The sequence below is a fragment of the Lucilia sericata genome, unplaced genomic scaffold (genome assembly GCF_015586225.1).
Source record: "Lucilia sericata isolate MDLA Ls3-8-SP2 unplaced genomic scaffold, ASM1558622v1 Contig000356F_arrow, whole genome shotgun sequence".
Lineage (NCBI taxonomy): Eukaryota > Metazoa > Arthropoda > Insecta > Diptera > Calliphoridae > Lucilia > Lucilia sericata.
In genome coordinates this window covers 133430-149845 of record NW_023994376.1, presented here as the reverse complement: position 1 = coordinate 149845, position 16416 = coordinate 133430, and the positions used below count along the sequence as shown (strand labels likewise).

Here is a 16416-nt window from a genome sequence, read left to right as displayed (position 1 = left end):
TAAATTAAGATATCCATACAAAATTTGGTACAAGTATTGTCCATATGCACAGAAATATTACTGTGAAAGTTTTTTCCGATCGGTCCATAATTGGTCATAGCTCCCATACAAGGTCCCCTCCCGAAAATCACTTAAACGCGCATAACTCATTACTAAATTAAGATATCCATATAAAATTTGGTATAAGTATTGCCCATATGCATAGAAATATTACTGTGAAAGTTTTTTCCGATCGGTCCATAATTGGTCATAGCTCCCATACAAGGTCCCATCCCGAAAATCACTTAAACGCGCATAAGTCATTACTTAATTAAGATATCCATATAAAATTTGGTATAAAAGTTGCCCACATGCATAGAAATATTACTGTGAAAATTTTTTTGGATCGGTTCAAAATTGGTCATAGCTCCCATACAAGGTCCCCTCCCGAAATCACATAAACGCGCATAACTCATTACTAAATTAAGATATCCATATAAAATTTGGTATAAGTATTGCCCATATGCACAGAAATATTACTGTGAAAGTTTTTTCCGATCGGTCCATAATTGGTCATAGCTCCCATACAGGGTCCCCTCCCGAAAATCACTTAAACGCACATAATTCATTACCAAATATTGATATCATACATTTAGCAAAATTATTGCTCTTATATACATAAATTACACTATAAAATTGTTTTACGATCGGTCCATATTTGGTCATTGCTCTCATACTAGGTCCCCTCCAGAAAATCACTTAAATGCACAATATTCATTACCAAATAAAGCTATTGATACAAAATTTGCCACAAATATTAGTTTTGTATACAAAAATTCTATTTCAAGATTTCTCACGATCGGCTCATAACATGGGTGCGGTCGGTCCCATACAAGGTTCCCTTCCGAAAATCACTTAAACACACATTACTTATTACTAAATTACGATATAGATATAAAATTTTACTGAAATATAGCTTTTATGTACAGAATTTAGCTTAAAGAATTTTTTACGATCGGACTATAATTGGTCATATCTAGGTCCTGCCCCTGAAAGCACTTTAACCGTATTTAACTAGTTGCATTATCAATTTGTGTAGATTATATATATGTATTTTGAAAATCCTTTAATTTCACACAAATATCGCTAAGCGCTATAAAAATATAAAGAAAATTGCGTTTGTAATGTTCAATAAATCATGGAATTGTAATAGATTTAAGCTGTTTAAATCCTGGGATTTTTCTATTTAAGACATGAGAAAACTTATTTCTACAAATATTTGATCAATTAGAAAAGTATTAATATAGAAGTAGCTGGTGGAGGGTATTTAAGATTCGGCTCAGCCGAATTTAGCACTCTAACTTGTTATTTCTTCCATTTCTCCTTAAAATTGTTTATTTGGATTTCAGTGTTACCCGTACAAACTTTTTAGCTCTAATACTTTATCAGATATATGAAATTTGTTTTTTTGTTTATAGGGGATGTGCAACGTCCCTATTTCTAATCATCCAATTTATTACCGAAATATTCACATAAATGACATATTTGTTTGTGCAAACTTTGAGGTTTCTAGCTTTAAGCGTTTCCTAGATATACACATTTTTTATTTAATTCATATGGAGGGTGCCATGTCCCCTATTGCTAGTCCTCTAATTTTTCCTCCAAATAATCATATGGATGTCAAAATTGTCCATGCTAAATTTTAAGACTCTAGTTGCACCGTATTCTTAGATATTCGACTTTTGAAGAAGTGGGCGTGGCACCCCTCCCACTTGCAATTTCAAAATAAAAAGTAGCCAATAGTTTCTTCCAGATATAGCGGAACATATACTGAAAATTTCAAGTAGATCGCTTATAAAGAACTTTTGCTATACAAATATCGTTATAATGAACTGTTATACGTAACATTTTCTAATGAAAAAAGATAGTTATACATAACCGTTTCCTTAGAAAAATCTATTCGATGGAAAAGTTTGATGTCAAAAAAGAATTAAAAACTAATTTTACTATAGAAAAATCTGTTATACTGCAAATTTACCAAATACCAATCGGCTCAGAAATACTTTCTGAGTCGATTAAGCTATGTCCGTCCGTCCGTCTGTCTGTCTGCAGGTCGCAATTTTTAAGATAATTTGATGAAATTTGCGCTTCTCTTGGTCCAAGGACGAACGCTATTGAAAATGGTTGAAATCGGTCCATTATTTCACCTATCCACCATACAACCGAACCCCCCGAATAGGGCTTTTGACCTCATAATTATGTTAAATGATCTACTATCTTTACAAAAATTGGCAAAATTTAGTTTTATATATATCTTAATAATTCTAGTGATTTTCGTAGAGATCGGGCATCATTTGACCCTAGCTCCCATACAAAGTCCCCCTCAGAAAATTACTTGAATGTCCCCAATTCACTTATAAACATTATTATCACGATGAAACTTGGCAAAAATGATAAAAAGATAATTTCCAACAATAAATTTTATAGGGATCGGCCCAAGTTTTGCCCTAGCCTCCATATAACCGGACCTTCCGATTTAGGCCTTTTAGCTCATAACTTTGTCAAATATACTATTATCTCTCCAAACTAACAACTAAGTTTGATATAATTATAAATAACACTGTAGATTTTTTTACAGAGTATTTTCTATAAAAAAGTGTCATATAGAAGTTTATACGGAAAATCTAAAGTTAGAGACAAGTTTTAAATATTGTTATACGAAACTTTTTCTTTAGAAAAATAGGTTTTATAGAAGAAAAAACCCGTTATACGGTACATTTTTATAGAAAAAAATTGTTATAAAGAAAATTTTCTGTAGAATATAATGTATGGAACTTTTACTATATAGTAAAAGTGTTATAAACAAGTTTTTCTTAAATAAAATAAAAAAATTAAAAAAACTGTTATACGGATATCTCTTACTATTGAACAAAATCCGGTTATATGGTACGTATTCCAAAATGTAATTCATTACACAAATTTAGGTTTTACAGAAAATTTCCATAGAAAAAAGTGTTATACAGATGTTTTTCGATAAAAAAAGAACATGTTAAACAGGACTTGTTCTTTTGAAAAATATTTTAAAAAATTCTACTAAAGTGCAATAAAAACTGTTATATACAGAACATTTTCCATTAGAAAAGCAGTTTTATTTAAATTTAACTGTTACACAGAATTAATTTTACATAAAAAACTATTAATGTATTTCAAAAGAATTTCTATACACAAAAATCAGTTGCACAAAACTTTTCCTATAGAAGAATACTGTTATACAGATAAAATTGTTACTGATAAACCCCCCTATAGATGTCTTTCTTCTTCAAATGTTCTTTACAGGCAACTTATAAAATATTAATAAATTTATTGAGTGAAAAAAATGCTAGACGACACAAATGAAAGAAAGAAAATATCGAAATTAAATTGCACTTAAATCAGTGCAAATAAAACTAAAATTCAAGGTAGAAAATCTATAGCAAATACAAACACACCCACCTTCCTCTTAAAAAATATAAAGAAAAAAAGTTCATTCGATAACAAATATTTGTAGCACTTGACAAAACAAACATTATTACAATTTCAATTGAAATGAACTATTCTTTTCTACAGTTTTGCTTTCAATATTTATTCTTTCTTTCATTGATAAATTGCACTTTTAAAAGAATCTCTTAAATTTATATCTTTTAATTTCTAACAAGAGTATAATAAAATAAAATTGATTTTGTAGATAATTAAGTAAATATTTTGCTAGAATTAAAAAACAATAAATAACTTACCAGTAATATTAGTAGTTTGTTGTTGGCCGTTTGTTGTAACCATGAATTACAATTAAATTTTTTATATACACTTTTTAAATTTCTATAATTTTTATCCATTTTTTTAAATATTTTTTAGCACAAAAGATGCTTTCTAACTTCCAGCGTTTCTCTTCACTGTTTTTAACGATTTCTCTTATTTTTTGACTATTTGCAACTTGTGTTGTTATGTTTGTAATAGCTGCTGGTAATAATGACAATATTGTTGTCGTTGTTAGTAGTTCTAGTTTTTGTTCATAATAGTATATTATTTGCTGGTAGTTTAAATTACACTGATGTAACAAAGACGTTGCTATTTGCCCGTCAGCCATCACATTTACCAACATCTCGCAAAGACCCCAACAGATATTGATACCAGAACCAGAACATTATTCTTTGCTACTTGTATTCTTCTTCTAGTTTTTTTTAGTTTCCTGTAGATTTGTTTTTTTTCTCTTCGTCAATATTTGTGACACAAATGATGTTTTGCTGGCTTAGCGTAAAAGTTTACTTGAAGAACATTACTTTTCTATAATTTTTTTTTTAGTTAAAATGTCATTCAGTTTAGTTAAAGTTGTTAAACAAGCATTGCAGTGGATTAGAGAGAGCGTAGAAGTAGAATCACGTATTCCGGCTTTTATAACTTGCGTTACTTTTCTGTTATATGTAGACTTTATAACAAGGAAAAGAAAGGCATTTTATTTTTCAAGTTTATTTTTTTAGATTTTATTTAAAATTAAGTCATTTTTGTTGTAGAGTTTTAAAGGTGAAATCTAAAAGTAAAAAGAATTAAATATGTTTATGGATCAAATATAATTTGTTATAAATGATTAGGATTTGATAAATTATAAGAATATATTAATATCTTTCCATTTATATGCTTCTTAATATGCTTCATAACAATTTTGTTACACAAAATTTTTCAATAGAAAAGACAGTTATACAGAACTTTTTCAATAAAGGAACAGTTGTACAGAATGTTTTCTATAGAAAAATTGTTATAATTAAAAAAGTTTTATGCGAAAATTTTCTCAAGGTTAAGGAACATTTTCTTAAGTTAAACGTGTTACATGACACTATTTTATACAGAACAGTTCTTATGAAATAAAACTACTATACAGAATATTTTCTATAGGAAAATAATTTCCATCAAACTTTTTCTATAGAAAAAACTGTTATACAGAACTTTTCCATAAACATAATTGTCGTATATAACATATTCTATAGAAAATAGTGCAATTTCTTATTTTTGATTAAATAAAAGTAAAATAACTGTTACATTAAAGGTTATAAAGGCATTTTCAGTAAACATCTTTTCTTATACTACTATACAGCTTTTTCTACAGAAAAACTTTTATGAGAAAATTTTCACTTTCTTAAGATAAAAGTGTTATACAAAACTCTATTTATAGAAAAAATCATTTCTATCAAACTGTTGTTGAACACAATACTTTTTTATTGAAAAAACGCTGTTACGCAGATCTTTTTGTAAACATATTCTTTATTAAATTTTTATATAGAATATACTGTTATAAAAAATTATTCTATTAAACAACAGTTTCTATAATATAAATCTATTACAAAAAATATTTTCAATAAAAAAGTATTATACATAAAGTGTTCTATATAATAAAGCTTTTTTTATACAAAAGACTGTTATACAAAACTTTTCCACAAAACAATTATGCGATGATCGTTTTCTACAGAAAGTACTGTGAAGCGGAATAAGTTCTATAGAAAAAAGCTCCGTCTAAAAAGTTTTCTCAGGGTTAAAGTATTATACAGAACATTCACTAACTAACTAACTAACTAACTAACTAACTAACTAACTACTAACTAACTAACTAACTAACTAACTAACTAACTAACTAACTAACTAACTAACTAACTAACTAACTAACTAACTACTAACTAACTAACTAACGAACTAACTAACTAACTAACTAACTAACTAACTAACTAACTAACTAACTAACTAACTAACTAACTAACTAACTAACTAACTAACTAACTAACTAACTAACTAACTAACTACTAACTAACTAACTACTAACTAACTAACTAACTAACTAACTAACTACTAACTAACTACTAACTAACTAACTAACTAACTAACTAACTAACTAACTAACTAACTAACTAACTAACTAACTAACTAACTAACTAACTAACTAACTAACTAACTAACTAACTAACTAACTAACTAACTAACTAACTAACTAACTAACTAACTAACTAACTAACTAACTAACTAACTAACTAACTAACTAACTAACTAACTAACTAACTAACTAACTAACTAACTAACTAACTAACTAACTAACTAACTAACTAACTAACTAACTAACTAACTAACTAACTAACTAACTAACTAACTAACTAACTACTAACTAACTAACTAACTACTAACTAACTAACTAACTAACTAACTACTAACTAACTAACTACTAACTAACTAACTAACTAACTATACTAACTAACTAACTAACTAACTAACTAACTAACTCTAACTAACTAACTAACTAACTAACTACTAACTAACTAACTAACTAATACTAACTAACTAACTAACTAACTTAACTACTAACTAACTAACTAACTAACTAACTAACTAACTAACTAACTAACTAACTAACTACTAACTAACTAACTAACTACTAACTAACTAACTAACTAACTAACTAACTAACTAACTAACTAACTACTAACTAACTACTACTAACTAACTAACTAACTAACTAACACTAACTAACTAACTAACTAACTAACTAACTAACTAACTAACTAACTACTAACTAACTAACTAACTAACTAACTAACTAACTAACTAACTAACTAACTAACTAACTAACTAACTAACTAACTAACTAACTAACTAACTAACTAACTAACTAACTAACTAACTAACTAACTAACTAACTAACTAACTAACTAACTAACTAACTAAAGAACTAACTACTAACTAACTAACTAACTAACTAACTAACTAACTAACTAACTAACTAACTAACTAACTAACTAACTAACTACTACTAACTACTACTAACTAACTAACTAACTAACTAACTAACTAACTAACTAACTAACTAACTAACGAACTAACTAACTAACTAACTAACTAACTAACTACTAACTAACTAACTAACTACTAACTAACTAACTAACTAACTAACTAACTAACTAACTAACTAACTAACTAACTAAACTACACTAACACCTAACTAACTAACTACCTAACTAACTCTAACTAACTAACGAACTAACTAACTAACTACTAACTAACTAACTAACTACTAACTAACTAACTAACTAACTACTAACTAACTAACTAACTAACTAACTAACTAACTACTAACTAACTAACTAACTAACTAACTAACGACTAACTAACTACTAACTAACTAACTACTAACTACTAACTAACTAACTAAACTAACTAACTAACTCACTAACTAACTAACTAACTAACTAACTAACTAACTACTAACTAACTAACTAACTAACTAACTAACTAACTACCTAACGAACTAACTAACTAACGAACTAACTAACTAAACTAACTAACTAACTACTACTAACTAACTAACTAACTAACTAACTAACTACTAACTAACTAACTAACTAACTAACTAACTAACTACTAACGAACTAACTAACTAACTAACTAACTAACTAACTAACTAACTACTAACGAACTAACTAACTAACTAACTAACTAACTAACTAACTACTAACTAACTAATAACTAACTAACTAACTAACTAACTAACTAACTAATTAACTACCTAACTAACTGATATCTTTTAAAATGTCCTTTATACAGAATATTTTTGAAAAGTTTCTTTTTATAAAAATATTTTAAAAAATAAAATAACATATTTGAAAAATATTTCCTGATACAAACCCAGTAAAAACTTTCATTACCATGTAAGAAGTTAAAATGCTAAAATTTAGTTACACAATAGCATTTTAAGTCATTATTTTAACACGGTGATGTCATTGAAGGCAAATACTAACCACAAACGATTACAAGTAATTGGAAAATGTAAAGCATTAAAAGAATTAAAAAAAATTTCAGAAAAATTTGTTTATCATAAGAAATATTTTTGGAAATTTTTTTTATTTAAAAAGAAATTTTTATAAACTTTGCGAAATTTCCTTTTACAACTACAAAATTTCCTATTACAACTACAAGATTTGCTGCAAAATTTTAATATCCTTTAATCCTTAAATCTCTTTTCATTACTTTGTCAACTTTAAGTGATTCTACAGCATTTTCTTTTTCCTTTTTTTCTCTCTCTTTCTCTATTTTCAGTTTAATTAAAGAAAAACCTCATTTACTCTACAATTTCATTATCATCATTGCCACGTAAGTGTAATTTAATTTTTATTTATAATGAATACATATTTGCAACAACTACAACTTCAGGTACATTTATTCTTAAGTACCAAACATGTGTAGGTTTAAATGTATGTATAATTATGTGTGTATGGGTAAATGTATTGTAGTTTTATTCATTAAGCTTTATATGTTTGCATATAATTTGTTGCAATTTCTATAAACCTGTGTGTATGTATGCTCCATTAACTTTTTTCCTTTAATACCTTTTATGCAGCCATAAACATAGTTTTACTCTTATGAACACCCACACCACCTTAACACGCACTCTAAACTAATTGACTGCATTTCATTTATTCTTGTTCTTTCTCTCTCATTTTCTGTTACCCTTGCTATTCTCTGGTATGGCAATAATTTCAGTAATAGTTGTGGAAATATATAGTGAAGATGGTAGTTAAAAGAACAAAATAAACAATTTCAAACACACAAGTGTATGTGTGTGTATTGCTTGCAAAAACACACACATACACTTGTTTAAGGTTTTTTGCTACTACTGCTTAGAATTTCTTTATTATAACACTTCCCGTAGTTTATGGTTGTATATGCTAAGAAGGACTGAGAAGAGTTAAATATACTAGGTCATAGTAATTTCCCGAATGTTTCAAAATATTATGATAACTTGAAGTGTAAGAGAACGTATGAAGCTATGACATTGCTTTATAAATAGTGGCAGAAAAATTTTTTAAAATTTCAAAAATTTTGATCTCCAGTTTAACTTATCTCAATCACTAACTTAATCTATAACACCTTACAAATGTCTAACATATGTGTATAACGCAGTAACTAAAACGAGCTCGAACACAGGTGTATAAGTAATATTTAATGTAAACATTATTTCTTTTACAGTAAATTTATAAATTGCTGATGGGTAACAAAAACAAAAAGTGTAGTAGAGTATCAGTAAAACAAAAAAAGTTATAAAAAATAACGATTTCCATTAATAATATTACAAATTACCTCAACTTAAGTTAGTTAAAATGTAGTTGTGGTAGTTGCTTTAAAAAAAATCGTTCAATTGAGACAATTTTCTACTGAAAGAGTGCAGTATGCTTCATTATTGCTGCTGCAATACACATTATATAATAAGTATAATACTTTTTCCAACTGGCTTCATTGATTATGTTGTGACGATAATAATGCTTTTAAAAGTGCATATATCGATATCTTTTGAATTGGAAAGTTAATTATTTCTACACGTTTTGTGTTTCTATAGAGAGTATATATAGTATTTTAATTATAGTTTTTTTTATATATAACGAACAAATGAACTCCACCGCTACCCACAATGTTTATTATGTATGTAGTGTTTAATACGTATGAGTGTTTTTTATTTTTGGAAGAATTAAATATAACTCATTCGCTTAGTAATACACTGCAGGCATAGAGAAGTTAAATTTTGAAAGTGAGTACTTTTTAGATTTTTAAACTTTAAGCTAGACAACAGACTAGACTATAAACAAAACTAGACTAAACTAAACTAGACCACAAACTAGACTAGACTATACAATAGACTATATACTAGACTATATACTACACTATAGACTAGACTATAGTCTAGACTATAGACAAGATTGTAGACTAGACTGTAGGCCAGACTATAGACTAGACTATAGACTAGACTATAGACTAGACTATAGACTAGCCTATAGACTAGACCAGCGGTTCCCACCGATTTTTACTTCGCGGACCCCTTGAAGAACTTATTTAATTTCGCGGACCCCCATACATATTTTGATATCTTATTGTTCTAAATAATTGTCCATCCGAAAATTGACCTAGTTCATTAATCCCTAGGTCTAATAAATGTAGAGATGTCATATTTCAGATAGGTTTTCAATTGCATGTTTTGAAGATAGAATGACTTCTTTGTTGATATGTTAACATGATGTTTAATTTTATAATCGTGAGATCTTTCATGTTCATTTTTCTTTAAGGTAGCGAAAAGGTTTCTTTATCAAATATTGTCACATGTGCTTAAGGAGTCACGTTTCAAAAATTTGTTGCGATTGCAAAGGGTGAACTGAGTAAGTGAGCTAAGTTTTCGCGAAAATAATATAAGAAAGTTGGACTTCTTCTATGTTGTTGCGGAATGCGTTATCCGCATAATATATGATTTGAACTCTTTGTTAAAGTACTGTGAATTTGGAACTTAAATTTTAATTTTAAAATACCAACGAATTATTTTACTTCATGGTTTTTGGCTAAATATTTACGCGAAACGCTATGGATTTTCTGATGTTAATTTAATAATATGTATTGGTCGACAAAATCAAGTTAAAATCTGTGTATCACGTCGGATTGGAATATTTATAAAGAGATGCATAAAGAGTCACCTCTGTTTTGGAAATATATAATTTTAGTCCTTTCAAACGAGAACACTTTTGCTTACAATTTGATTTAAATCTGTAATAAGCTTGTCTTTGAATTGAACTTCATACTCCGGAATACCAGTATCCTTAATTTAATTGTAAGGCAGAGTATTATTTGTCTGAAATAAAAACCATTATTTCAGTACATATACAGGAAATAAAAATTACAAATCACGCAATACTTTACTTTATAAAAGTTATACAATAAATTTGTAGGGCCTAGCTTCTTCCTGATAAACAACCGAAAAAATAAAATTCAAAAAGTCAACAAAAAATTTGGGATTATTGCACAAAAATAGGAGATATTTGTACATACATATAAAAGCAGAATATTGTTTATTCATGGTTTTTTTTGTTCGTCTTCGCGGACCCCCTAGGATTTTACAACGGACCACTAGGGGTCCGCGGACCCCCATTTGGGAACCGTTGGACTAGACTATAGACTAGACTAGACTAGACTATAGACTAGACTATAGACTAGACTATAGACTAGACTATAGACTAGACTAGACTAGACTATAGACTAGACTATAGACTAGACTATAGACTAGACTATAGACTAGACTATAGACTAGACTATAGACTAGACTATAGACTAGACTATAGACTAGACTATAGACTAGACTATAGACTAGACTATAGACTAGACTATAGACTAGACTATAGACTAGACTATAGACTAGACTATAGACTAGACTATAGACTAGACTATAGACTAGACTATAGACTAGACTATAGACTAGACTATAGACTAGACTATAGACTAGACTATAGACTAGACTATAGACTAGACTATAGACTAGACTATAGACTAGACTATAGACTAGACTATAGACTAGACTAGACTATAGACTATAGACTAGACTATAGACTAGACTATAGACTAGACTATAGACTAGACTATAGACTAGACTATAGACTAGACTAGACTAGACTATAGACTAGACTATAGACTAGACTATAGACTAGACTATAGACTAGACTATAGACTAGACTATAGACTAGAATAGAGACTATAGACTAGACTGACTAGACTAGACTATAGACTAGACTATAGACTAGACTATAGACTAGACTATGACTAGACTATAGACTAGACTATAGACTAGACTATAGACTAGACTATAGACTAGACTATAGACTACTATAGACTAGACTATAGACTAGACTATAGACTAGACTATAGACTAGACTATAGACTAGACTATAGACTAGACTATAGACTAGACTATAGACTAGACTATAGACTAGACTATAGACTAGACTATAGACTAGACTATAGACTAGACTATAGACTAGACTATAGACTAGACTATATACTGACTATACTAGACTATAGACTAGACTATAGACTAGACTATAGACTAGACTATAGACTAGACTATAGACTAGACTATAGACTAGACTATAGACTAGACTAGACTAGACTATAGACTAGACTATAGACTAGACTATAGACTAGACTATAGACTAGACTATAGACTAGACTAGACTATAGACTAGACTATACTATATACTAGACTATAGACTAGACTATAGACTAGACTATAGACTAGACTATAGACTAGACTATAGACTAGACTATAGACTAGACTATAGACTAGACTATAGACTAGACTATAGACTAGACTATACTAGACTATAGACTAGACTATAGACTAGACTATAGACTAGACTATAGACTAGACTATAGACTAGACTATAGACTAGACTATAGACTAGACTATAGACTAGACTATAGACTAGACTATAGACTAGACTATAGACTAGACTATAGACTAGACTATAGACTAGACTATAGACTAGACTATAGACTAGACTATAGACTAGACTATAGACTAGACTATAGACTAGACTATAGACTAGACTATAGACTAGACTATAGACTAGACTATAGACTAGACTAGCTAGACTATAGACTAGACTATAGACTAGACTATAGACTAGACTATAGACTAGACTATAGACTAGACTATAGACTAGACTATAGACTAGACTATAGACTAGACTATAGACTAGACTATAGACTAGACTATAGACTAGACTATAGACTAGACTATAGACTAGACTATAGACTAGACTATCTAGACTATAGACTAGACTATAGACTAGACTATAGACTAGACTATAGACTAGACTATAGACTAGACTATAGACTAGACTATAGACTAGACTATAGACTAGACTATAGACTAGACTATAGACTAGACTATAGACTATACTAGACTATTGACTAGACTATAGAATAGACTATAGACTAGACCATAGATTAGATTGTAGACTATAACATAAACTACTCAATTGACTATTATGTTGACTCCTTGACAATTTTAAAAGTTAGAAATGTACCGCAAATCTCGTACGGGTACCGACAAGTACTGAAAAAAATACTATAGTACTACAGACAGACTAGACTACAGACTACACTATAGACTAGACTATAGACCATACTGACAGACTAGACTACGCTATAGACTGTACTATAGAGTAGACTATAGACCATACTATAGACTATACTGCAGACTGGACTATAGACTAGACTATGGACTAGACTATGGACTAGACTATAAACTAGACTATAGACTAGACTATAGAATAACATATTTTTTTTTAATTTAAACTATTTAAGTGATTCTTTAAAATCTCAATTGAAATCATTGTAAACGCCTTGTCTTGGTTTTATTATTTAAATAGTTAAAATTAAGAAAATCTACAGCAATAAATCATAAAATAATCACGCACTTATCTCGTCTACATTCATTATTATACTTACTCCTATAAATAAATGGCTTTTACTAACAGTGTTATAAAAAGGTGTAAATTATAGTAAATTGAATTCATTTTGAAGCGAAAATAAACAAAATAATAAGTAGAAGTTTAAATTAAAAGAAAAATCATTAAACTTATACCAATATTTTTCTTATTAAACACAACCCTTGTAGTGCAAATAACATGAGTTTGTGCTAATGTTTTTAAACAGTTTTAAATATAATACAACCTATTGATTCAGCTACATCTGCATGTCTGTCTGTATGTCCATCCCTGTAAATACTTGTAATACAAATACGAGCTTTTTTGCAAGATTTTCTATTTTACCAAAGACGAAGTCTTCTGAAAATGGTTGAAAGAAGTCGATTATTAAATACTCTATACAACGACAGCCCCGAATTAATCTTTGGAGCTCATAATACTGTTACATATACTAGAATCTCTTTTTCGTAATCGGACTAACTATATTCCCATAACTGGGAATCACATTATAGGCCATGTTTTACTTTCTTACAATTTGCCGACTTTCTATATATAAGAAAATTTAGGCGTATGAGTATTTTGTAAATTTTATATTAATTATTTAATAATCATACGCATTGAAAGATAAACTGCATTCTCGTTTTTTAAATAATATTGGAAATTTATCATTTAATTTCTGTTTAAGTCGAACCGTAATTGCAGAATTACTTCCCATTGTGCTACCCTCGAATATATGGAAAATTTATTATAATTAAACTCTTTCCCTAACTACATATTTATTAAGATGAATTAAATTATTACGTGTGTCCGTTTTTTTTCAAATTTGTGGTTATCGCAAATTATACAAGAAAATTTGTTGACGTTTGACTATTTTATAGCCAAACTAATTAATCAAAATTTTGGCTTCCTAATCATCATTTATATAGCTTCCCTGTCTTTCAGTTTTCTACGGCAACGGAAAACAGAGTTAGTGTGGCCCACTAGGCATTTAAAAAGACCATAATAATTGTTGTGAGTTTTGCGTCAATCATCTTAAATAGTTCCTAAAAAAAGTGACAAAATAAGAAAAAAAAAACTAGGGAGTGCTTAAAGCATTTTTTCTACGCATTTACTGTCTTTTATTTTCTAATTATATTTTTGTTATCATTTTTTGGCTAAATATATAAAAATAAATATAAGTTTTTTATCTCTCTCGACAGAGAAAAAAACAGAAACTTTAACAAAGTCTTGTTGGTTCTTAACAGTTGGCCTTGTCTGGTCTTCATTGTGTACCGGCTTTAATTTATGAAATATTAACATTTTTTTTTATTTTTGTTTGTTATAAAAATTAATTTGAATTATGTTGAATGTTGTAGCAACATGCAATATTGGCATAAACAACAAGTCAAAAAGGCGTTCGTTTCTACATTTATCCATACACATGCATGGAAAACATGAAAAAATGGTATCAATATCAGCAGCCTTCTTTGCTAAATTCCAGCATTTTTCCACACATAAAAAATAATGACCACCACCGAAGCAGCAGCATATAATAGTGTTATAAACCTTTAAATTTAATAAGAAAAAAAGTGTTTTTCGTTGTCTTTATTTTTACAGTTGGGGGAGTTTATACCGAATTATAACTCGTTAAAAACACGCGATGGCTTGTACATACCTTAAAGAAAAAATATATTTGCCATTTTTCTTATGTCTTTAAGTAATGGAAATTTTTATCTTGTTTGATTGAATATAATGTTGATATTACACAATTGCACTTATGTTGATAATAACATCAATTTAAATATTTTCTGTAAGAAATTGTAATCAATAATAAGATATTGTTAAAATAATCACAAATTGTTATTGTATTTCGAGACAAATTCAAAATATTTTGTGAAAATTAAGAACAACTTGTAGTTGTTGAACAGATGTAATAACAACTTGTTGCTTTGAAATGTTATTAAGAACTAACTAACTAACTAACTAACTAACTACTAACTAACTAACTAACTAACTAACTAACTAACTAACTAACTAACTAACTAACTACTACTAACTACTAACTAACTACTAACTAACTAACTAACTAACTAACTAACTAACTAACTAACTAACTAACTAACTAACTAACTAACTAACTAACTAACTAACTAACTAACTAACTACTAACTAACTAACTAACTACTAACTAACTAACTAACTAACTAACTACTAACTAACTAACTAACTAACTACTAACTAACTAACTAACTAACTAACTAACTAACTAACTAACTAACTAACTAACTAACTAACTAACTAACTAACTAACTAACTAACTAACTAACTAACTAACTACTAACTAACTAACTAACTAACTAACTAACTAACTAACTAACTAACTACTAACTAACTAACTAACTAACTAACTAACTAACTAACTAACTAACTACTAACTAACTAACTAACTAACTAACTAACTACTAACTAACTAACTACTAACTAACTAACTAACTAACTAACTAACTAACTAACTAACTAACTAACTACTAACTAACTAACTAACTAACTACTAACTAACTAACTAACTAACTAACTAACTAACTAACTAACTAACTAACTAACTAACTAACTAACTACTAACTAACTAACTAACTAACTAACTAACTAACTAACTACACTAACTAACTAACTAACTACTAACTAACTAACTAACTAACTAACTAACTAACTAACTAACTAACTAACTAACTAACTAACTAACTAACTAACTAACTAACTAACTAACTAACTAACTAACTAACTAACTAACTAACTACTAACTAACTAACTAACTAACTAACTAACTAACTAACTAACTAACTACTAACTAACTAACTAACTAACTAACTAACTAACTAACTAACTAACTAACTAACTAACTAACTAACTAACTAACTAACTAACTAACTACTAACTACTAACTAACTAACTAACTAACTAACTAACTACTAACTAACTAACTAACTAACTACTAACTAACTAACTAACTAACTAACTAACTAACTAACTAACTACTAACTAACTAACTACTAACTAACTAACTAACTAACTAACTACTAACTAACTACTAACTAACTAACTAACTAACTAACTAACTAACTAACTAACTAACTAACTAACTAACTAA

At 28.3% G+C, this 16416-nt stretch overlaps 1 protein-coding gene across 2 annotated transcripts in view; it reads right to left on the bottom strand.

Moving 5' to 3' along the window:
• Positions 1–16416, bottom strand: part of LOC119604047 (octopamine receptor Oamb) — a 178542-nt gene that overhangs the window by 78315 nt on the left and 83811 nt on the right. For both annotated transcript variants that reach the window (XM_037956400.1, XM_037956399.1), the window contains exon 3: positions 3753–4543. The gene's annotated coding sequence lies outside the window, so the exon portion shown is untranslated. The remainder of the gene's footprint in view (positions 1–3752; positions 4544–16416) is intronic.